Source organism: Sylvia atricapilla, chromosome 2 (assembly GCF_009819655.1).
Source record: "Sylvia atricapilla isolate bSylAtr1 chromosome 2, bSylAtr1.pri, whole genome shotgun sequence".
NCBI lineage: Eukaryota > Metazoa > Chordata > Aves > Passeriformes > Sylviidae > Sylvia > Sylvia atricapilla.
The window spans coordinates 25,363,754-25,387,536 of NC_089141.1; the positions used below are offsets into that span (position 1 = coordinate 25,363,754).

Consider the following 23,783-nt stretch of genomic DNA (forward strand, 5'->3'; position numbering starts at 1 on the left):
AAAGTGTGCTGGGATCTAGACAGAGTCTCACAAGCTGTACATACTTTTCTTTCTTTCTGTTTTTGCATACAGATCATAGATTCTTTGAGCCTCTCAGCACTGTGGTCATTGCATAGGATGGGGAAAAATTAGAGTGGAAAAAAAAGGAAGGACACAAAAGAAAGAAATAGCTTTTTGTAAGTATAGTTAGCTTTTATAAATACAATAGATGCTGTTTTGTGTGGGTTTTCCCCCTCCCTTTCTGTAAAATTGACCACCTACTTTAAAATTAAGATGTGGGACATGCCAGATTAATGGGCATTTAATCAAATCTATGTAATCTCTTATTAGTCTGTATCTCTTAGGCTGTCAAAAAGAAAACAACTTAATTTCCACATATTTAAAAATTCTGTTTTTAAAAATTTATTTTAACCAGAAATTAGGCTGAATGAATGACTCAACAATCAGTAAATACATATATCAAACTGTCCTCAGGTTCAAGGATAACTCAGCCATAGCTAGGAAAACTCAGAGTATTTGTAAAATTTTAAGTCTGGTCCTTTTTTTTTTTTTCTTCTCTTGTTTAATTTTTCAGTCCCATTCATTTATCCCTGCAGTGCTCTATGCCTGCTGCCTTTCTGTAAACATCCATAGGTCAGAGGTACTCAATTTGGCTTAAGCAGCATTCTCATGGGCAGTTTGCCAGGAACTCATAGACTTCACCTAAATTGCACATTGCTGGGAATAATCTCACTCTCAGCTGTTCTTATCTTTTGTTTGTTTCTTGCTTAGACCTCCATATGGCTTTTTACTGGGTTAAGACAAGTAGCAGTAATTGGTGGTATCTATAATTCCAATAGTTTGCAACTTCACAGCATATTTGGAGGCAGGTACAGAGCACAGATACTGGAGCTAATAGAAGAAATTTCCACCCAGTTCTAACATTTTTTTATAGTCTCTACTGAGAGAGACTGTGTACTGGCTGTCAGAGCATAACAGAGCATCCACAGCTTCTGCCATAATTTGTAAACAGTCTGATTTCAGCTCATTAAGAAATTCAGTGCAGCTTCCAGCCACAGTAATTCTAATGCCCTGGGACATACAGTCTCATCAGTGTGTTTCCTGACCATCCTGTGAGGCTGCATGCATTTGAAATACAGGTTGGAAGGGTTGGTCAGGAAATAGGTTTTGTCTGGGCAACAGTTCAGACCCACTTTATATTACTCTTCAACTTCTCATCTAGAGAATAGATTTTCTCACTTAAAACATGTCTTTGCTTGGAAGATGGAAATGGTTTTTTAATACTCTTTGCTACCTATTTTTTAAAGCATTGTCATCACTCCCTGATGTGATGGAACAACTTAAAATTAGTGTTTCTTTTTGTTTCTGTGGTGAGATCACTGGGGGTTATTTTCTGTTGAAGTTTGAGCTCACAGAGAGGGCTTTGAAACAATGTCTTGATTCTGAAACACTTGGAAAAACATGTCTGAACCTATGCCACTGCAGGACTGCATGAGCTGAGCCTTGAGGAGAAATAATGTTATTTCAGTGCAGTCATGAAGACTGACAGTATAGAAATACCTCAAATTCAAATAGTTACTCTCTATTCATAGATAAATTCATAGAAAACTAAACTTGTGTCTTAACAAAAAGGCATGTTCTTGGCAGCAGGATGATTTTGACTTTTGATGAGATTATCTACGTGGGATTTTACAAAAATTTTTTTGTGCCTGATTATCAAGAGTAAAAAAGCATGCAGAGGAATAGTGGATTCAGTGTAGACACTTTTCCCTCTGCTTTCCAGTGATCTCTGCATTATTCACCTTGAGCAGATGTAAACTGAACTCAAAGCATACCTTGCTTTGTCCCTCTTCCTTCCTCTCCCCTGACTGCTGGGAATATTTCTCTTAAACTGTGTACATATGCAGAACTGTGGCACCCTGATTTGTACAGCTTTAAACCCTTCAACAGTCCAAAATCAGGAGAGAATCCAGAGTTCTTGTGCTTCAAATCAGATAGGTAGCTCATTGACAATTCTTGTACCCACCTAGGCAAGCCCTAAGAGCTTGAGAACAATTATAGGGAGAAGGTAAACATTAGGGTAAAGTGCAACAGCTTTGTGGAAGTCTTGACTTTCTGGATGAAAAGCTGGGGAAAGCAGATTAGGGAAAATTCTGGCATTTGTTTTCCTTTATTAGAGATTTAAGGTGGATGTATCCTTATTTTAAAGCCTTGCATTTAGTGACTGTGGCTAAGTAACACACACATCCGCATGACAAATATTGAACCTGCGGCCATTGTGTTTGTTGAGCTTCCCAAAAGATAAGAAGATGCCTACCTTTACTACTGATATTTGATCAATGTCTTGACATCTTCTGGAGCAAGCCCATAAATTAATTTTTGTCCTTTTATTTCCTGCCTGTTGGTGTATCAGGACCCTTTCTAATTGCATCGTAACACGGTGTGCAAGAAAAGGGTTTATTTGTCGGTAGTTAGGGCTGTAGTAGCTTGTCTAAATAGGAAGGCTGTGAAAGCTTGCAGTCTTTTAGGTGTAACAGAAGAGTGAAGGAAGTGCTCAGCAGATAAAAGTACCTCTGAGTCACAGAGTACAAGCTCAGCTGGATTTGAGAACCAACACAAGAACCAGGACCAGTTTGTGGGAAGAAGAGACCTCAGGAAAAATTAATTTGAGCAGCCAGCAGGTAGTGTAGGAGTTGCTGCTTTACTTCTGCCTATACTGTCTTAATGACAATTACTGTTATTAATATAAAACAAATAAAGTTGCCCAGTGAACAACCAGCTGGATTTGAAGGTGGGGCCAGTGAGCTGCAGCTGATACTTCTGCACTCCATCAGATACATGGGAAAAGCAGAATGCCTGGGGACATGTTTAACCCTTTTAACAGGGAGGTTGAAAAGTCCTCACTTCTACTGGAAGGGTTCGATTTTTGCCCACTGGCCCTGCTGATGGCCAGCTGTCGTACCCAGTGCTGGTTTATTTTGCCAGTGGTTTTATTTAGAGTGGCTCTGCACTGACTGAACATTAGCTCTTTTAGTATCAAATTGAAAACCATTAACTAAGCTTCTTAATGCTGCCATGTGTGGGTTGGGGAAAAGGAGAGGCTGAGTGTTAGCAAGATTTTCTGTGGATGGCCCAGATCTTATCACAGATGTTACATGTCAGTAATAGCAGTGTCCTTGTATTTTCTTCAAAATTAGATTGCAGTCTTGCCATTTTTCACCGTTTGCTTTCTTGAATGTTCAAAGTTCACGTTTTTAAAGTTCATGGGGTAGATAAAGTAACTTTAAAGCAGATAAGTAACGCTGAAGGTTGTGTAGATGATAAAAGAAGATGGGAGATGCTAATGGTTCAACTGTATAAGGCAGCCTGGGAGAAAATTCAAAGTTGGAACTTCTAAGGAGAGATGAGGTTGTAAGAAAAAGAATTTCTTTGTGGTAGAACAACTTGATATCTCCACAGGTAAACATGAAATACAGGAGGCTTGCGCAGACTGTCAAATTAGTAATTTGTTGGAATGTCAGTAAGCTGCTTCAGTGTAACTGTGTCAACCAAGTGAATTACATTTCAGGAGCCGCTTTGCAAAAACCAAACTCGGGAATAGGAGCCATTCAGTATCATGGAAAACAAATTGGAAACTGTAAGAGTTGGGGGAAAAAAAAGCATAATGCTGTAAGTGCACTGTGGATATGCAGTAACAGCCATACAAGAGCTCAGTATTGCAGCTTATTTATTATACTGTAAGCCTTTTTATTTGCAGAGATATATCAGCAAGTTTCCTGTTGGAGCTGTAGTTTAAATCAGTTCTTTAAGTGGAAAGATATACAGTGGCAAGCTGAATTTTGCTGATGTGATGATACAGTATAAATTTCCAATCTGTGCCAATTTAAGTGTGGGATTGAGGCAGACAGCGTGTCTGCACTGGTAAAACCGAGGTGTAGACAAATGACCACGTGCCTTCATTGGCCTATTGATGGCAGTACTTGCCTGAGTAGTGCTTTGTGGTCGGTGTGCTCTGCCCGTGCAGTCACTAGTGCTCGTTAGAGCTCCAACCTTGCTTTCAGCTTCTTGGATTTCTTTCTGTAAGCATTGTTGAAGGGCATTGCAGGCAAAGGCTGTGGCTTGGAAACTGTTGGTATGTGTGAGGCTGGATCTGTGCTGCAGAATATAGCTCTAAGTGGAGATCCTTGAGGAAGTAATAGAAACTGCAGTTTGAGACTGTGTGACATGGTGTGGCTTGGTGCAGTCAGTTGCTTTGATGTGTGTCAGCTACAGTCCAGCATTCCAATCCTGTGTCAAAATGCAAATATTCAGGAGATACCCTTACATCCTTGAGAGACTTTCATCATATGAAAAAGGCAAAACAAAAAAGAATTAAATTGTTGATGTTAAGGTCTTCAAGATACACATCATAAATGAATTTTATTTTGAACTGTAACCAGAACTGAACTCAGGCTCAGTTGAGATGAAATAACTTAAGGGTTAGCTGCAGAAATGGAAAAGGTCTTTACTTAGAATAGTCTCCAGCATTCAACTGGAGAAACAGTTGAGCTTTTGATTAAAACTGTAGTGTTTCTCTTCCTTATGTAAATCCTTCCTCTGGCCAAAGGGATCATTTCCACAGTCACTGTGTGGTTTGTTCTCCAACATGTAGTGTACATGTACATTGCTGTTTTCATTGGCTCAAAACTTCCCGATGTTTGTCTGCAACAAAGATGCTGCGTCAGCTTCTTGCTCACTACACCTGAGCAGGGAACTGCCAAAACATTATTGAAAATAAAAACCAAAAGGCCAGTGCAAATGTGGTGGTCAAACAGCTAAGAATGAAAAAAACCATCTAAACCTTTCTTTCCTTTTCACATCCCATTTTCTTCTTTTCTCGCTTTTTCCTGTAGACTGCCTGAGCTTTAATTCATAGGTGCAGCAAGGACAGAAGCTTTGCTGGTGTGTAGAACTGAAGTGTGTCATAAAGAAGGGTGTTTATTACCATTCCCTGTCTAGATGTGGGATCACAAAGTATTGGTAGCACTGAGTGACCTGATGTAGGTGTCTGTGAAGTCCCTGTTGCAATGGAGATGCCAAAAATTTCCTACAGCCAATATGCCGTGGTTTTTTGACTTGACCTGTGAAACCACAAACCTTCATTTGAAGGTATAACTTCTAGTTAGAAAACTTAGTTGCTATTCACCCTGCTACTCTTGTCTTCCTGGAGTGTTTTGTAGTCTTGTTTTTGAAAACCTGGATTATTGCAGCTTCTCCCAAGACTTTTACTAAAGCGTAAGTGCTAAACATCTCCTTGATTTGAAAGATGAGGCAGCAAGGAATTATAGTTTAGGGGTGTTTCTTTATAGTGAACGTGCTGCACTGCATTTATATGCCTGCTGTGGAATGTCATCACATATTCCATAACTCAGTATCGCTTGCATCAGAGAGCTACAGTGCTGGCTGGGCTGTGTTTTATCTGTTGGCTACATCTCTGTAAGACTACAGACTAATGTTCCATCTCCATTTGAGGTAGGAGGGCAGTGGGAGCAAGATGAAGTGTCGCAGCAGTCCTCTTGCTTAATCCAGTTCCCAGAAATGACAAAAGGCAATGTGCCATCTGATACATTTCATGCACAGTGGTCCCAACCACCAAGGCCTGGCTGCTTGCCAGTGAGGACCTGAGCAGGGCAGAGTTTCAGAATGTGCTTGGGGTGGTCATGAATGTCAATTTTCTGATGCCTCTCTGAAATGAGATGTAGTAACAGCTGTGCATTCCTGTCCTGCTGCAGAACAGGGGTGGGATTCATGTTCTGATTCATATTCATTTGCTAGAGGGAGCTTCTGATTGCCTTCCAGATGGTGGTCAACTGAATCTTGCTTGGGTGTCTTGAGAAGTGTCTGTTACATAAGGAAGCTTCAGGAACTGGGAGTGAAGAAGAGGGAGATAAATAGTCAGCAGTCTTGGAAGAGCATTTTACCAGGAGGAGTGTGTTGGCTGTGTAAGGCAGCAGTTAATACAAAAGGTTATATTCAGGGGTGGGGAAGTCTGTTCCTAGTTGTTGGAACTGCTTGGTGATGGTGGTACCGTAGTTATGTCAGCCTCTGCTTCAGTATTTCCATCTGCTCGATGGGATGCTGCTTGTGAGACATATTCAACTTGACAAAATTAAGTTCCTCTCATGCAGACAGTTACCAGGGATTGTATTTTTCTACTATAACTTTGTGTAGCCTGTATGCAGAAAAAGGGTGTTGGCATGAAAAAAGGAGTGAAAGACGGTAAAGTCTACATTTTGTGCTTTTGTTTCACGTAATACATTATCACCACTACTTGTTTAAAAGCTTTTGAACAAGTTTTTTTCTCTACAATAAGATGCTTTCTTTCTTGTGGAAATTACTCTATTTCCCCCACCTTTAAAACTTGTAACAACCTACTGATTCAGAAATGAGTGTGTCCCTTGGCATCATGTTCCTTCATGGCTCTATCCTTTCCCTTCCTCAGGTCCTCAATCTAATTACTGTCAGTGCAACAGCTGCTGCCTCTGCACTGCTGAAATCTGTGTCTGTTCATTTCAGTGAGCTTTCCTCTCATTTCCAGGCTCAGCTGAGAGGAACCCTCTGCCTGTGCCTCCTGCTTTTGTCTCCTCCTAACTAATGACAATAAAGCATTTTTGGTGTACAATTTGCATGAATAAGATGAAAACAAAAATTGCCCCACAAAAACGCAAACAAGCACTGAAAAAAACCTGTTATATGAGACAGTGGCTCCTTTGGAGCCTTGTTTTGATAACCTTAGATTGGGGAAAAAATCCTACTGTGCATCTTCATGTCTCACTGAGCTCTTTCTTCAGTGAGTTAAGATCAGCTCTCTTTCCCGCCAGCTCATTGTTTGATCAGGAGCGTGCAAGTGCCCAAGATGTAGGGCAACACAAAGAGGTGTTGTGTCTGTTCATGTAGCATAAGTATATATATAGGACAGGGCATCATTGTCTGAAAATGTAATTAAATGTAATAAAAAAAAAGGAGTGGCTGTGAAAAACGTGCATGGATTATTCTAATCCTGCTCCCTTCAGAACAAAGAACAAATGTGGCTGCTGCTGCTCTAGTTGCAGCCTGTTCTTCTTAACCTATAAGCATGTATGAGGAGAATCAACTCAATAGAAAGTAAATGTAAAATCACAAAATAATTACCAGTAATGCATTTAAGGATGGCCTCCTCTAAGGTTGCTTTTTTTGCTCTTTCTTTGTCTGCTCCAAAGCTAACATAAAAAGTATAATGTGAAAATAAGAGACAGAAGAAAAAATCCAGGCTAGTCTCTTTTTTGCTTTTGAGCCATGTGAAGAATGCCTTCAAAGCTTTTCTTAAAAAAATATAGATAGTGTTTACTTATATTATTTGTTTCTCTGCACTAGGAATTTAGATGCACCAGCAGCGTCGTGGAAGAAAGATTGGTGTTTGTATGAAATAAGGGAAACAGAGATAGGAAATAAGGGGATAGGGGCACAGTAAAGCTTTGTCCTTTTTCTCTGCCACTCATACTTTTGATTTTAAAGCTCTTTTGCCTTTGTTTTATTTCCCATTAAAGCTCAGTCTTTCAAGCCTATTTTTCACAGCCCTGGAGACCAGAGTCAGAATCTCCACTCCCTTCCTACCTCTCTGACTTTACTAGTACAAACTGGAATTAAAATAAAAACCAACCAACTTCAGAATGTACAGCCAAACTGAAGTTGCCAACACGGGGTTCGTGTACTGGTGCATCTAAGGAACTGAGGTCATTTCACTGATGCTACTCAGTATTGAACACTTGATTGTATGGAAGTAGCCATGGAGTTAACTCCTCCATCTTCTACCTGTTCCTACCCTTCCATCAGTAGATGATGGTTTCCTCCATTCATACATAAATAAGTTGTCAAACTGACATAATAGGAACGTGCTGGAATTTGCAGGTGACATGAGCGTTTAAATTGTCTCCTTGTCAAGGTAAGAGCTGCTTTTGTTTTCATTTTCCTGAGGCAGAAAAAGAGAAAATTGCCATTCGCCTGGGGTTTCTCAATGACATACAAGTCCCCAGGGCTGCAGTCCCACTCCTGTTTCTGGTAGAGACCCTGTCATTCGTGGACAAGCATGGACAGCCCCCCACTCCTGCATCCCCTGCATTGTGGATTCTCCGTTTCTTAGCCTTGCATGTAGAGTCAATCCACTAGCGGGTCTTCCAGGTGACTTCCAGATTTGAGTCTCTCCAAGAGGTGACCAGGACCACCCTGGTCTGTCCAGAATCCAGTTCTATTGGTTGCCTGACTCCCAGGGACCATGCATACCTGTCTACCAAGCCACCTAGCTTAGCTACCTGTTTAGCCAGCAAGTAGCTGCTGGCTTTATAGTTCCTAGCAATTACACATCCACTGCAGTTGCTAACACCACGCAAACATGGACTTCAAGACCTGTAGTCCCACTTCAAAATCATCACCATCTACAGAAAAGTGAATAAGTAGGCTGACTGACCTTTGGATACCAATCATTCCCACACAGAGTGGAAAAATTTATTTTTTTATAATTTATATATTTTTAATGACTCTTATTCAAGAGTTTTAAACTATTAGGTAGCTGCAAAACCTCTTGGTGAGGTTATGACAGTGATGGATGCCTGACTTTCTGGTCATCTTTGCATTTATTTTTCTGTTAAGGTGTTTTCTGTAGCGCTTATCATCAGCGTATTTGTGTGCTTATATAAAGAAGATTCATGATATGATGAATGATGACCTGACAGGGTTGATGATAACAATTCTGGTTAGTTTATTTATGAGCTACTACTTTTTTTGCTGTAACTGGCAAAATATAAGAGGGATGAAAAGGATGTGGGAACTCCAAAAATACCTCTCTTTTTACCCAGCTGTTAGTTTGGCTCCAGTCCTTCAGTTTCCCCCATCTCTATCCACTTTTCTCCCCCCACCTCCTTTTTTTTTTTCCCCTCCACCCTTCAGTCTGCTGCAGCTGTTAGAATTTCATCATTGTCTCCAAATACCACGTTTCCCATTAGCAGCACAGCCCCCTCTGTGCTAAGGAGAATGTCATTTGTGTGCTTTGCATGTGTATTATTGTTAGATGGGCTGCAGCCAAAGCAGTACTTACACCTCTGATTGCAGCAAGGGTCAATTCCTCGGTAAGAGGCACACATAAGATGCATAAATATTGAAGGATGAGGTTTGCAGACTTGCTGGTGAAAGTGGTTAAGCCTTTTTGTTCTCATGCTCTGCTTTTCAGATGTTTGCACTGTAGTTAGCCTTATCAGCATTTGATTTAACACTGGATGCCAGGGTATTCATTTCTTGTGGCAGTTTTAGTGCCCTGTCACTCACTGACTGTCACAGTTGCATCATATATTAGATGGCTTATCCTAAAAAACCATTTCAGGTATGAAACCACTGCTCATTCTAATATACTTTATCTATGTATCTGGCATGTGTTGGGCGGGGAGGGGGAGGTGTTTCAGCTCATGTTTAGGTTTGTGTGTCTTTTGAATCAAAGGCTTTTGTGAATTTCTTCCTGCTCACTATCTTAATTTCTGCCTGATACCCATTTTGCATTTATTTTGGTTTTGCACAAAAACTCTGGTAGTGCCCTTTCTCTTTCCTTACAGTCCTCCATGATTAGAGTCTCTGATGGATTCCTGCACGGCATCGCAGGGCACCTTAATTTGGACATAGGGGTCAGCTTGGAGTTTTAAGTTACTCATAGAATGGTTCTATCTTGCTCACACAAAATGGCCTAAAATAGATGTTAATTACAGTGTTTCTTTGCTACCCTCTGGTTTTCTTCAAGAGAGGTCTTAAGTCTCCTCAGGCTACAATGCCTGTACATTTAGCTTACTGGACCACTGGGAGGAGAAACTTATTCCAGGGAATAGAATAGGCCTTCAGGTCCAAGTTGATTTGTACCTGCACATGTAGTCCACATGTATGTGTCTATGTGCCAAAATAAACCATGTGACCTGGGATGTACAGGATGAAGTCATGGGTCATCTGTGCTCACTGGTGCAAAGCTTCTATTTGCACACCTGAGCACTGAAAGCATCATGCCACTGTATATTGCCTAGTTTCTACACTGGATGCATATTGTGAATTCTGTTGTGCAAGTACAACCTTATTTTGTGCAGTCTAAGACAGTTTAAAGTAAAGAATACTTCTGACTGGGCTTGTCATCTTCTATTCTTCCCTCTCAAAAAATGTCAAAGGCATTTGCACAACACTTTGACAATTCTAGATATTCTTTTTTTCTGTCATGTTTGTTTCATTAAATCCTATGTAAAGAGATAGTAGATGCAACTCCTTTTGCAGTATTCTCTGTATAATGTGGGGGCATAGGACACTTTCTAGTCCGTCTGCCCCCAGCATATCCAGGGTTATTCCTCTTCAGGTGCGAGACTTTGCATTTCCTGTTGTCACGTCTCATGGGGTTCCCATGAGCCCATATTTCCAGCCTGTCAAGGTTCCTGTGAATGGTGACATAACCATCTGGTGTATCAGCCAATCTTTTTGATTCTGTATCATCTGCAAATTTGTCAAAGGGAAACAGTTGCAGTGGCAAATACAGCATAAAAAAAATCCAATTTTGTGCTCAGAGTGAAAGCAGGATCTAGACAGGTGGCCTAGGAAGAAAGAACTGGATGCAGTTTAACTCCATTGTGTAAAGCTTAAAAAAGTTTTCCTCCACCTCAGGGCTCTTGGATTTCTCTGCTGATGAGGACTGTATGTGACCTTTCTATGTTTTAATTATTCAGGAAGGATGTCCTACGCTAGGGAGTGCCTGCTAATAAAATGTCTGAAATAAATGCTTCAAATGACTACTTTTGATGCATTCTTTAGATCCTGTAAGTCAAGGAGATCCTAGTTGGAAATCCTTATGAGACTCTAGGAAGCCCTGAGGGGCTGCAGGTGTTACCTCCCAGTACATAAGTAATGCTCAGCACACTTTGAATTAAAGGAAATGTGGGGGTTTTTTGTAAATAAATACAGATTCATGACTATCTTGGATGGACCTTTCTGTTTCTTACTTTTACTAGTCAGGAGGGACCTGCTCTCCTCAGCAGTCTGCGACTTGTTGGCCCCGTGGCTTTGATATGCTCCATGCAGGACAGAATGCCCAGCTCTCCTCTACCTGGTGTTGAATGCTGCTGCTTGAAAATCACATCTGCTATGGCTAATGTGCACAGTAAGCAGTCCTGAAAGTGCATTTTTACTTTGTGTTTATTGACCTGGAGGTTCTGGGGAGATCACTTGAAACAACACGTTTAAAGTCTGCAAACCCTGGTCTGAAAACAGGTGTTGAAAACTGATTGCCAACTTGCTTTGAGGATGTGGACTTAATTGGTTCATTCTGCTAACAATGTTTTTAATAGACTTATCTCTTACAAATCTCATCAAGTCTGCTTTGCTTTCTCCTGCCAAATAAATATTCCCTAATAATCCCCAAATCTCTTCCTTCATCTTCATTATTTATTTGCTTGTTTAATAATTTTTTTTTTCCTCCCAGAAGCCCAAACTGACTTACATGTGAGCTGCTCCTTGGCTGAACCACACAGCAGTTGCTGTATTTGTACTGTATTTGTCAGTGTCCTCTGAAAAACTCCTGGTACTCCAGAAAATCAGGGCTACATAGTGATGTTCCTGAGGCATGTGGAGGTGCCTTGGGGGAATAATAATGAAACAGGTCTTGCATGTCTCTGCTATGCTAAAGCAACAGGGAAGCAGTTAGTTCTGGGCTTCCAGTGTCGTACTGAGCTCCTCTTCTTCCATCCTTAACAATTCTCAGTGAATTCAGAAAATTCTTGAATTACATTAAAAAAACCTCCCAAAGACAGGGATCTTCTTGGGCATTTGCAGGATTATGGGCTGGATCTCCTGTAGGACCAACCCCACAGAGCAAGTGCCTTCCTGCTGGAGAGTAGGACATAAGCAACTAGTAACTGATTCATTTAAACTGTTACCTAAGCATTCTGCATAATTGCAGCATAAACAATCTGAATAAACATTTTAAATGATGTTATTTTAAAATTCAGTTGATCTAATTTATTTTCCACGAGTGTATCTTTAGAATAGAATAGACTATTTCAGTTGGAAATTTATTTCAGATAAACTTCTGCTCTGTCAGCATGCTAATGGAGAAATTGCACACATGATCTGCAGCATCTTTCCCAAGGAAAGAAAAGGAAGGAAATGCAGATTTACAGATTTTGTCCATGTCACTCACTTACAAATAGGTCCCTGCAGAATAATAAAGAGCTTCAGTGTCATTGACTTTTTTTTTTTTTTTTTTTTTTTTTTTTTTTTTTTTTTTTTTTTTGTTAGCTAAATAGTCACAGACTTCACATAGTATAAGGTCCCTCTAACTGGGTACCGTTTTAGGAGAGCTCTATATTATATTACATGTTTCTAGCTTCTGGTTCAAATTTCTAAAGTAGGATTTTTCTGATTACAAGCTAAAGTTTGAATTTCCAGCCCCACTGAATCCCCCTCCAAATCTGCTGACTCCGCCAGGCAGACTGATGTTTTAGTGGATTTGTTAATGTTCAGGCTACATTCTTACCATTCTTTTCTCACAGGAAAATATCTGTAAATAACTCTGTCTAAAATTTCTTACTCTGCTGGGTTTCCTGTCACTCTCAGGAACTTTAGTGGCTTCTTTATTTTGAGTGTTAGTATATCTCCAGGAATAACCAACTGAGGGTATGATGATGGATCAGTGCCATTTGGGTAAAGAGGCATAAGTTGAAATATGCTTTCCTACCTAGTTTTAAAGGTACGTAGTATCACTTTATCCTTGCATGTATTAAAGGAGATTTTTTTTTCTAGGTTTTAATCTTAAAGTAGGATTATTGTAACACTAGTTTCTTACTTTGTTTCCTGCATGACTCATTGGTTGTATTAAGGTTTAGTGATTGAATCTCACCCAAAAGCCTTTCTCTCCCCCACTCCCCAATTCTAAAGTTTTCAACCGCAAATGACAGTATAAAAAATTACATTTATTGTATCAAGAACAAGGAGTCCAGTTTAACTAGGAAAAGAAATTGCAGAGCTGTTACTGAGTATGAAAGCTAGTTTTAGCCTTGAAATTGAATTTAAAGTTTTCTTCCCCTTCAAGACAATTGCACAAATTTATTTAGTCTCATTTCAAGTCTTTTGTCTCATCCCCAAAACCACTCTGTAGTTTTTTTTGATTCAAAATAGATGCACTAATGAACTCTTTCAACAGAGCTCTGTTGAGGCCAAGATTTTTGAACTTTTGCACTTACACAATAAAGACTTGAGTATATTTCCCCTTTTTTATATTAAAAGGTTTTGTAAGAAGATTGTGGATAATTGGCATTTTTACAAATTAACCTGAAGTGTGAATTTCAGAACTTTAAAGCAGTAAAATTTCAGAAGTTAGTCAGAATTCTCTGTTCGGACCACAGCCCATCCTTGTTGCACTTGGGAGATGAGGTTTCTGTGTTTCTCTGAATAGTTCTTTCGACACTTTCTTTTAAAAAGCCCCAAATCATTTATTTGCTGTCCAGTTTCAAAAACTTGACAGAACATCTGAGAACTGCTAAGGTAGTTCACATTCATCAGGGTCCTTATCCTGAATACCTGCTGTCTTTTTGTGACATTTCAGTCCTTCCAAGGATTGCTGTGGGAGTCAGTCAGCAGCCTTGTGAGGACCCTCTACAGCACTGTGCTGGGGCAAAGACAGAATGGGTTAAACAGGGTTAAACAGTGCCCTGGTTTGAGAGAGTTCTGTTGCTCCAGGTTTTTGCTGCAGTGTGGCAGTGTTCTGGCTTGTGTCAGGAGTGTGGTTGGAGCACGAGTGTAGGAAGCTGTGCATTATCTGTGCTCTGAGCATGTGAGGAGTCTCCTCTTTCCCCACAGCTGAGTGCCCAAGCTGGATGAAAGCGTTACCACATTCCTCAGCTCTTGAGAGTGGAACTTTCTGCATTGAAAGGGTGGGACACCTGTAGCTGATGGAAGCCCCAAACATGGAAAGCCGTGGTCTTCTTACAAACACCACCTTGGGAATTTCAGGATCTTTAGGTTTTCTGCTCTCACTAGACAAGCCTGAAGGTTAGTCAGCTCTGTGTAGAGGGAATGTGTTGTAATTGTACCCTCTCCTGTAGCAGGTAGGCAATTATATGCAAGAATGACACAGTAGTAAGAGCTACAAGCACGAGCTGTTTTAAGGTAAGATCTTGTTGCTGTGGTTGGCTGGCAGTTTGGACTTTATTGGAACTTATTTTATTATTCTGATAATTTATGTTGAATTTAAATGCATCGTGCTGGCTGATAGGAGTATATTAAATGTAGCAAATCTTCTGCTGGGTAGTCTATAACACAAGGCATTTTCAAGAGCTGGCAGGCTTTGTACAGGCCAAATTATTATGCAAAACGTCTGAGAGCATATGATTTATGCCAAAGGTGCTGTAAGATTGCATAAATTTAAGACTTTTATTCTCAACTATTGCATTCATACACTAAAATAATTATAGGGTGCTGACGATCCAGCACCATTTAAGAAAATGAATGACTTAATTTTACTTAAGTCTATTGTTAAAGATAAAACTATGCTACTGTATTAAAAAAAAAAAGAAAAGAAAAACCCTGCACAAGATGATGAAGTGCTGTCAAGTCACAGATCATAACACTGCAACTGGGAGTTGCTCTCTCTGGAAGAATTGTATTGGTTTTACATCCTTTATTTTAAAGAGTCCTTACATGATCAAACAGTTCATACAAATGTTAAAATTTGGTGAGACCTCCATTGCTGTTAACCTTTCATATTGACTGTCTAAGAGCATGGCCAGCAGTTGGATCTGAACTGACTCACTGCTAAACCTGCTGTAATTATTTATAATCGTTGTCTGTGAGTGGGGGTGGGGATATCATTGTTTCTGGCACAAAGATACTCAGAAGTAGAAAATTACTAGGTTTTGTGTGTACACATGGTAGCACAGTGGTACCACCTGATGGTTGACACTTGGGTGTGAGCACTTACAGCATCAAGCTGAACCCAAGACTGTCTGCTTGCCCACGTCCTGTTTGGAAACCAGCTTCCTCTGTATGTGTGGGCATTATTTGTGCTGTAGGAATCCAGACTATCTTCTGGTTGACTGTAAGAGAGCTTGTTTGTCCACTGAGGCATGGGGTTTGTGAGGCCTGCAGGGAAGGGAGGAACTTGACAGGCTGTTGGCACAGAAACAGTCACTTCTCTTGTCCTCACTCTTACAAACAGGTTGGCTTTTCCAGCAAAGTACTTGGCTTTCCTTATGTGACAGACTAGATGAAAAATATAAGTAAACTATGAAAAAGACTTAAGGAAAAAAAAAGATAAAAAATTCCCCACCAAGTTACATCTGCTGTTAAGAACAGGCTGATGAGGTAACTGAACCACAGACGGTGACAGGACAAAGAAATGATGCTGAGAGATGGCCCATGTCAAGCCCAAATGTGACAAACTGAGAAGCAGCAGCCGTCACTCAGCAGTTCTTCTTTGTGCAGTGCTGTGGCTCGTCAGGTCCTAATCCTCATTAATTACCTATTAGTAACCTACAGCTGTGTGGCAGTTTGATATAAGGCTGGGTTTGGTGTCCCAAGTGGAAACAGTGGAGCTGGAGAGGAGGAAGGGATGGATGGATGGATGGATGCCTTGCTGTACCATTTCTTGACCCCCTGTGTAATCCCCTTACACAAGGACCCTGAGAGCAAATTCAGTGTTAACAAGACAAGTCTGCAGTGCATCACAAGCAGTTGCCGCTTCTCACTCACCATCAACATTGAAATGGGAAAAAGTGCAGTGGGAGAGGAATAATAGATAAATAGCGGATGCTATTTGTGAGCAGCTCTTTCCAGGTCAGTGTGACACTGAAAATCCAAGTCCTAGTTGTGCTTGAAATTTTTGATGAGAGCTCAGACATTGAATATTTGAGGTGACCTTCCTAGTTGAAGTCGCGATAGGTGTATCTTAACAATTTTTTTTTTACTTCACATTAATTTTCTCACTTTTTCTTTGAGTGAACCTAGAGTATTTATCTGTAGCAGTATTCATCTGCCAGAACAGGATGGTGTTGATATAAACTGATACACTGGTGCTCTGTTTTCCCAGCCTTCCAAAAAATTGCTGGTCGGCAAGTCCTACTGTGAAATACATACTCTTCAGGTGATATAAGTGAGGTGTGTGGACTTAAAGGCTTTTGTGGAATTGTGCTAGATTTTTCTAAGATAAATTTAATTCCAACTCTGATAAAACAAGTGAAAGAACTGCAAAAAGCTTGACAGTTAAAAGAGAGTGACCTATAGTAGAGTGACCTCTAAAGAAGGAGGAATGAGCCCTTTTTCTCTCTGTGCTGCTTAAAGAAAGTTTGGAAGATTATTTCCATGTTTTGCCACTTTTAACAATAGAAACTCAGATCTGGCTAAACATCAAAAGATGTTTCAGTAATTGGAGAATAGTGGCATTACAGTTCTTTCAAATGAATTTTGAAATAAATTATTACTTGAAAGTCACTATATATATTTTTAAATGTTATTCAAACACTTTCTGAATTCGTCAAGAATTCAGAAGAACCACAAGTCTACAGCAGAATTGCTTATTTTCAGAATACAGTGAAAAGCAAACTTTATCGTTCTGCTATGTTAAACACGTCCAAAAGTCCAAAACACGTTGAGAAAAATGCCTTTTTTTTTATAGTGTGGTTTTAAATTCCCAATTTTATGATAAGTTAAATAAAATGGGACTTATGTGGATTAATTTTTTTTCCCCCATCATTAATTTAGTTGTTATTCTCTGGAGGAGAATAGATTTGGTGTTAGCTTAGATGTTAGTTTTGGCTGGAAGAGTGGGAAATAGGAAAGTGGTTTTACTGCTTCTCATCATATAATGAATGGTCCACTGATCAAGAATTTCAATTTCCATGCATTTTGCATTATGTTAAAATCTCAAAACTACTTATTAGCTGGTGTAATATTTAATTTAGGATTATGTAAAATCGGCTGTGGTTTGAAATCTGGAAATGAGTTAAAACTGTAAAAAATTTGTTATATGGTTATATAAGGCCACATTAATTGTGCTGGAGGCTTAAAGAATAATGTTTCTAAAAACATGCTTTGCATTTAAAATTAGCATTCGGGCAAATAATCTGTTATATGTCGAAGTTTATTTGTTAGTCACTGTATTGAAGTAAAAAAATGGAACTTTTCACTGTGTTTCAAGGTTTGGGGTGTTTCTAGTTAGGAAGAAACCTTTTTTTCCCCGTTTGTTGGACTACAGCTTCATGTGAGGTCGTGTTGGCGTTTAGCTCCAACCATCAACTAAGTCCCATGCAGCAGCTTCCTCCCCATGGGATGATGAAGAGGATGGGAAGTGTAAAAGACAGAAAACTCATGGGTCGAGATAAAGACAGCTTAATAGGGAAAGCAAAATCTAAGCACTCAAACAAAGCAAAACAAGGAGTCACTTCCCATGGGCAGGTAGGTCTTCAGCCATTCCCAGGACAGTGAGGCTTTATCACAAGTAACGGTGACCTGGGAAGTCAAATGCCATCACTCTGAATATTCCCCTCTTCATTCTTCTTCCCTGAGCTCTACATACTAAGCCGGACACCATATGGCCTGGGAGATTCCTTAGGTCAGTTGGGGTCAGCTGTCCTGGCTGTGTCCCCTTCCAACTTCTTGTGCACCCACAGCCTCCTCAGATTTGGGGTCAGTGAGGAGCAGAAAGAGCCTTAATTCTGTGCCAGCACTACTTAGCAGTTAAACAAAAACAACAGAAAACTCTGTTATCAGCAGTACTTCCAGCAGAAATCCCATACCAGCCCCACACCAGCTACTGTGAAGAAAATTAACTGTACCCCAGCCAAAACCAGCACAGGTGGTGATGAAACAGAACTAGTTGTTTAAGCTGCAGTGAGAACAGTAGCTTCTCAGAAAATACTGCTGCTGTCAAAGGTGATATCACCCACTAGTTCTATTCTACACTTTATTTAACAGCAAACTTGGAATACTTGAACATGTCTGTCTAATAAAAAATATTCTAATAGCGTGGCAATTTTTTGATCTTAGAAATTGTCATAACTTGGAATTTTTAGTAATTTCATTTGAGGTGAAAATATACCTTAAACTTGCAGATATATCTGGTTATCTGATTTACTTAAAACATTGAGAAACAAGGCAATCATTGTTCATAACCAGCATGGCTTCACATGGGGAAAGTCCTGGTTTACCAACTTAACTTCCTTTTATGACAAGGTCACTCACCTAGTTGACCAAAGGAAGCCCCTTTTTTGTAATTTTATCAAAGCTTTAGGTACTTTAGGTACTGTTTCTCACAGTGTCTTTCTGGATAAACTGTTCATCACACATCTAGACAAGTTCATAGGACATATAGTGAGCAAAGAGCTGTTGGCTGGGGCTCAAGGGGTTATGGTAAATGGGGTTTCATCAGCCTGGCAGTCAGTCACCAGTAGAGTTCCCTATGACTTGGTTTTAGGGCCAGTGCTCTTTCATGTCTTCATAAATTATCTGGACACTGAAATCAAATGTAGCTTAAGAAAGTTTGCTGACAAGGAGGAGCTGTGGGCACCCTCAAGAGCAGAGAAACCTTACGGAGAGATCTGGATAGCCTGGAGAGCTGGACAGTCATCAGCAAACATATGAAATTTAGCAAGGGAAGGTGCCACATTCTCCAGCTGGGATGGGGCAATCCTGATTGTCTTTCTGGTCTCCAGTGACAGGACACAAATGAAATGAAATGAAACAAAATGAAATGAAATAAAACCACATCCGGGGAGTTCAGCTTGGATGTTAGGAACAGGTCCTTCACTAAGAAAGGTGGTAAGTCACAGGAACAGGCTCCCCAGGGAAGTGTCACAGCAGCAGACTTGTCAGAGTTAAGGAGCATCTGGACAAAGCTCTTAGTCATAGGGTCTAGTTTTAGGCAGTCCTGTGAGGAGCAGGGTGTTGAACTTGCTGATCCTTATACATCCCTTCCAACTTGAGATATGCTGTGATTCTGTGGCTCATTCTTTTACCTACTATGTGGAAAATTACAAGGCTCTTGTTTAAAATGCAGCAACCACCTGCCAAATTGTTCAAAGAATTTTATTCATTTGCCTTTTGTTACTGTGCACACCTTTGCTTTTGGGTTTTGATTTTAAAATGTGACTGTCTGCATTCAGCCTTCTGCAGTTGAAAGATGAACAAAAATTCGGGATAATGCTAACTCCTGCAAGGTCTGGTGTAAAAGTGCTGAAATGTGCTTTTTAGCTGCTCTGTGAGGCTTTTGGAGAGGCTGGTTTCCCATTAGGGTTTCAGTTTCAGAATGGAAAAGACACGTGAAGCAAGCAGTCTCTGCATTACCGTGCTGCAGCAGAATCCCATAACGTGAGGTATCTGCCTGTAATTCAAAACTTCAGGAGGGATCCAGCTGAAGCAACAAAGGTCCCACTTTTGGCATTTGTGCAGCAGCTGCCTGGGCATTGTGCCATTCATCAGAGGCAATACACATTCCCTCTCAATCCTGCTGTGATTCCCTTCCTCCCTCCTGTTTCAAATGCTTTCATAGAGCTGAGCAGTGTGAAGTTTCATCAGAGGAGGTGAAAGTGGTGTTGCTCATTCTGAACATGCTGGGATTGTTTTCCCAAGTTCAAGTCCCACTGAAGGTTTATTCCTGTGTTTCTTCTCACATTTGCTCCCTCTGAGCCCTAGAGTTTACTTGTTCTTCGGTGTAATTGCATGAAAAATGCTAAGAGCCTTTTCCAGGCAAAGAAAATTAATGTCCTTCTACACTGAGCTGTACTGCGTTCCCAGTAATCTGGTTATGTTCAGTCCTTTGCAAATGGAGACCGTAAAGGACAAGCAGCTTTGATCCATCTCAGTTACAATTGCTGTGATATCCCATCCTTGGAGTCAATGTGGGGTTTTTTCAGCAACAGTCAGTATAGTTTCTGAATGTGGAACTTAATTTTCATTGTTACATGATCTAAATGATGGTTGGGGAGATTTTTGTTACATCATTTTGTAAGAAGCTGTAGCTAAAAGCATAAATATCATCTATATGTCTTCTGGGAAAAAAAAGTGAAGTAAACCCAAAACTTTGTCATCATGAAATAAACCTAAGGAACCTCTGCACAAGAGCAGCTGTGAAAGGGAATACTGGATGGGTGGTCTCTCCATCAGGGAATGTCTCTCTCAGTCTCTCCCACCTCTCCCCACCCCTTGCTCATGCAAGCAGTCTGGTGAGCATTTAGATGAGGCCCTATGGGATAAACCAACTTTCTATTTTAATGTATTTTGTGGTAAGATTGTTGTGTTTAAACCTTGCTTCAGCTGTATCCCATGTGATCTTGTTGGCCGTGTACTGAAGTAAGAGACTGCTGTGATAAAATAGATGTGGAAGTAATGCTGATTATGAGCAATGCTGAATCATGGTGGTTGAAAGAGCCTCTTTGAGTCATCCCTGCCCAAGAGAAGATTCCACACACAGAACCTTAAAGATGCTCTGAGTTGCTCTTAAACCCTTCAAGTTGTAGAGCAGATCAGCTTGCCTTTTGACCTTCCCCTTAAACCCATCCTTCCACAGTGTTCAAGGGAAAAAATTCCAGGAGGACAGATGACATGTATGTAATAATAATCTGTAACAGTTTGCCCCCAAACATCACTATTTGCACTCAGCCCAGGTGATAAGGTCTGAAAGCTGTTGCCAGCTGATAACTTTCTGGTGGGCTGTGAGAAATGAGCTCCCTCCCAACCAGGACTTAGAGAGTAGAGACTCACTGTAGAGGAGAAATGCAGTTTTGCTGCCTGGTACCTATTTGCAGTGTCAGCAGAGGTGCTGATGCAGAAAGAGACCCAGGAGACTAAATTCCTTTGGACTTACTTGGCCCAAAAATAACTGTGTGTGTTTCAGAGAGGACTGTAATGGATTACAAATAGACTTTGTATAAACACTACAATTTTGTTTTCATATAACAAGGTGTTAAAAGCAAATATAGTAATAACAATAAACTATACTGGGTTTACTTACTAAGTAGAAAAGAAAAAGTAATGCTGAGTCTGCCAAATTTTAGCGCTGATAAGAAGCTAAAAGCAAAGGGAGCTTGCAGTAGCTGCTGTGACACCAGGGAAAAGACAGCCTCGGCACAGGCTGCCTGAGATAGGTGCACAGCCTCCAGCCATGGAGGCCTTTGGGAACATGTATTGTGCAAACTGCTTAGATGGAGAGCACAGCCCTGGACAGTGAATAGGTGTTGCTGCAGTTATTGTGAGGTCTGACAGACATGAAATGTTTCCCACAGAACTGTGAGAGGTTTTTTTTTTTTTTCCTCTGCTGGTCTCTTGGGTAGCAGTTACAGGCCATCTCTTCTGTTTCCCAGCTGTGGCTGTGGCATGAAGCATCTGGCAGAGCTGGAACTGGGGTACAGCTTCCTGCTGAGCAGATGTCTGTATGTGTTGATACTGCTTTTGGAGGGATGGGTGTACTAAGTGAGTGATTGAGCTTTGCTTGGCTGTGAGTCTGATGCCCTGAAAGTTAAGGGAACAGTGGGATTAAGGTGCATGACTGGTCGATTGCCTTATGTGGATTCAGTGTGAAGCCACTTTTCCAGTTCCTTAACTTGCCATTCCATTGTCTTCAAGGGGAGTGTGCTGCACTGTACAGCCAAGGAGCACCTATTTTGCTTTCTCCTCATTGTTCAGCTGCAATTAATGCATGCTGCTCAAACACTGCTCTGAAGACAGCCTGCAGTGACATTACTCTGATGATATTGGAGTGCTTCATAAAATTTTAGGACTTAATTTTTCAGAGCACCTGGTTGAGGGAAAGTGAAGGGTTGCCATTTCTCCATTATAATGCATGGGAGTTGGACACAGTGAAGTGCAGAAAGCTTTTCGTTTCTGGCTGCCCAGTTTTAGACCCTGTATTTTTTCAGGACACTTTGTGTTAAATAACAGCCTGTGCTCATGGTGCAGGTCTCACTGTAATTTTAAGTGCATGGCCATTCTGCTGGCAGAGCAACCTTGGTCTGAAGAAAAACAACTAAGATCCAAGGAATGTGATTAGTAGGAACATGGCTATGTGAGGAATTTTGCTATTCATTGCAAAAAAACCCCTCTGTGGTAAATGCAAGGATCATGCTGGATTTCAAGGACAGGAATTGACTGGCTTGACATTCAGAGCACTGTTCCTGGCCTCCTGTCTTGCAGCACCTGTATTGTCAAGTGTTAAATGATTAGGGCCTTCCATAAAGGAAGCAACCTCTAACTGTGACTTATTTCCTTAAATACTTTCCATTTTTCATGGTAGTGTTCACCTGGACTTGTGTTCTTGCACGCACATGAGCAAGAGTATATGGAGAAAGTGAAAGTTATTAATTAACGTTATAACGTCCTGTTCTGGTCACAACTGAGTTCTCTAGGCTTCAAATGTGAAAGATCATATCAAATGATGAGAACAACAGGTCCTTACATGGGCAGCATGATTCACATTTTCTGCAAGTGGAAATGGAAAGCTGCAATTCTGTTGTCAATAGAGTGGGAGAACTGGGATGAGGATATATCAGTCAGTGTTCCTATGATGCATGTACAGCCTGAATGTTCATAACTCATTCAAGGATGTGACCTTCAAAACTTGACTACTCAAGGTTTGTTCTGCTTCAGTTTAGTTTTTGTCCTGGTTTAGGGCAAGTTTGAGAGGAAGCCTCTGAATGGGCTCCCTCCAAAAAGCAAACCCAAACAGCCCCTCCCCAAACTCATCCGAGAAAAAAGTTTCCTTAGACAAAAGTGGGAAAAACTCTTTATTCAACAAGCGAAGTGTCCACAAGCACAAAAAAAATGAAAAATATTAAGCAACAAAACCTCTCCCCATTCTGAAGAGATATAGCAACATTGAGAAAGTCCTTGCTGTGGGTGTAGCTCATCTCTCCCAGTCTCTTATCAGTCCCTCTGGTGCTGGAAAATGCTGTCCTGGGACCCAGTGGGCTGCAGGTGTGAGCTCTGGGTGTTTTTCTGGGTTTTCAGTCCAAACCAGGTTTAAACAGCTCCAAGGAAAAGGAAGAAGCCACTCCAGGGAACTTCTCTGCCTCAGCTAGTTAAAAACCATCTAACTAAAAACTAAAAACTCATCTAGCTAAAAGCAAAGGGGCTCTCTGTCCTGCTGTCTGTCCTTACTGCGGGCAGCACCGTCCAGGAGCAGAATGCGGAGGAGTGCAGTTTCTGAAAACAAACTCGGCACTTCTCTTTGTCCCTGCTTCGCTCTTGGAACCAGTCTTAAAGGTACAGAACATAATATTCCACATAAACAGAACAGATAATTGGGGATACTAGTATCATAAAGTCACCCTAGGACAGTTTTGCAGGAGGGCTACATGTAGGAATAGGTTTTTTAAAATGTGATCACCTCAGAATCTGTAACTCCTGTCAATGTATATTGAGATAAGTTCTCTTTGTGAAAGAGCTGTAGAGTGCTGACTGCCTTTGCATACTGGAAGTAAGGCTGTTCAGCTCTGAGATCTCTTTAGAATCTGAGGCTAAACCAGGAGCCTTACTGGTATTTGCTCTTCTATCTTGAAAAATTAATGGGCATTCTCCACTGTAGCTATTTTTTAAAAATTAGGTTTCTCTATGACCTTTTTTTCTGATATTTTATATGCTGTGCCTTTCAGTCTAAGGCTGTGAGGTGCCTACCAGACTCCCTTATAAAATTTCAGGACCTGCCTTAGTGTTTCCTTTCCTCTTTTAGACGAAAGTGCTTGTTCATTCTGTCCCCTTCCTCCCCACCCCCA

The 23,783-nt window shown here is 40.7% G+C and overlaps 1 protein-coding gene across 2 annotated transcripts in view; it reads left to right on the forward strand.

Annotated features, from left to right (window-relative positions):
• Positions 1-23,783, forward strand: part of TSPAN9 (tetraspanin 9) — a 168,966-nt gene that overhangs the window by 29,580 nt on the left and 115,603 nt on the right. The window contains exon 1 of one of the 2 annotated variants that reach the window (XM_066341058.1): positions 23,226-23,274. The exons of the other annotated variant lie outside the window; for it this stretch is intronic. The gene's annotated coding sequence lies outside the window, so the exon portion shown is untranslated. Of the gene's footprint in view, positions 1-23,225; positions 23,275-23,783 lie in introns of those variants that run through there. 2 annotated transcript variants of the gene reach the window in all.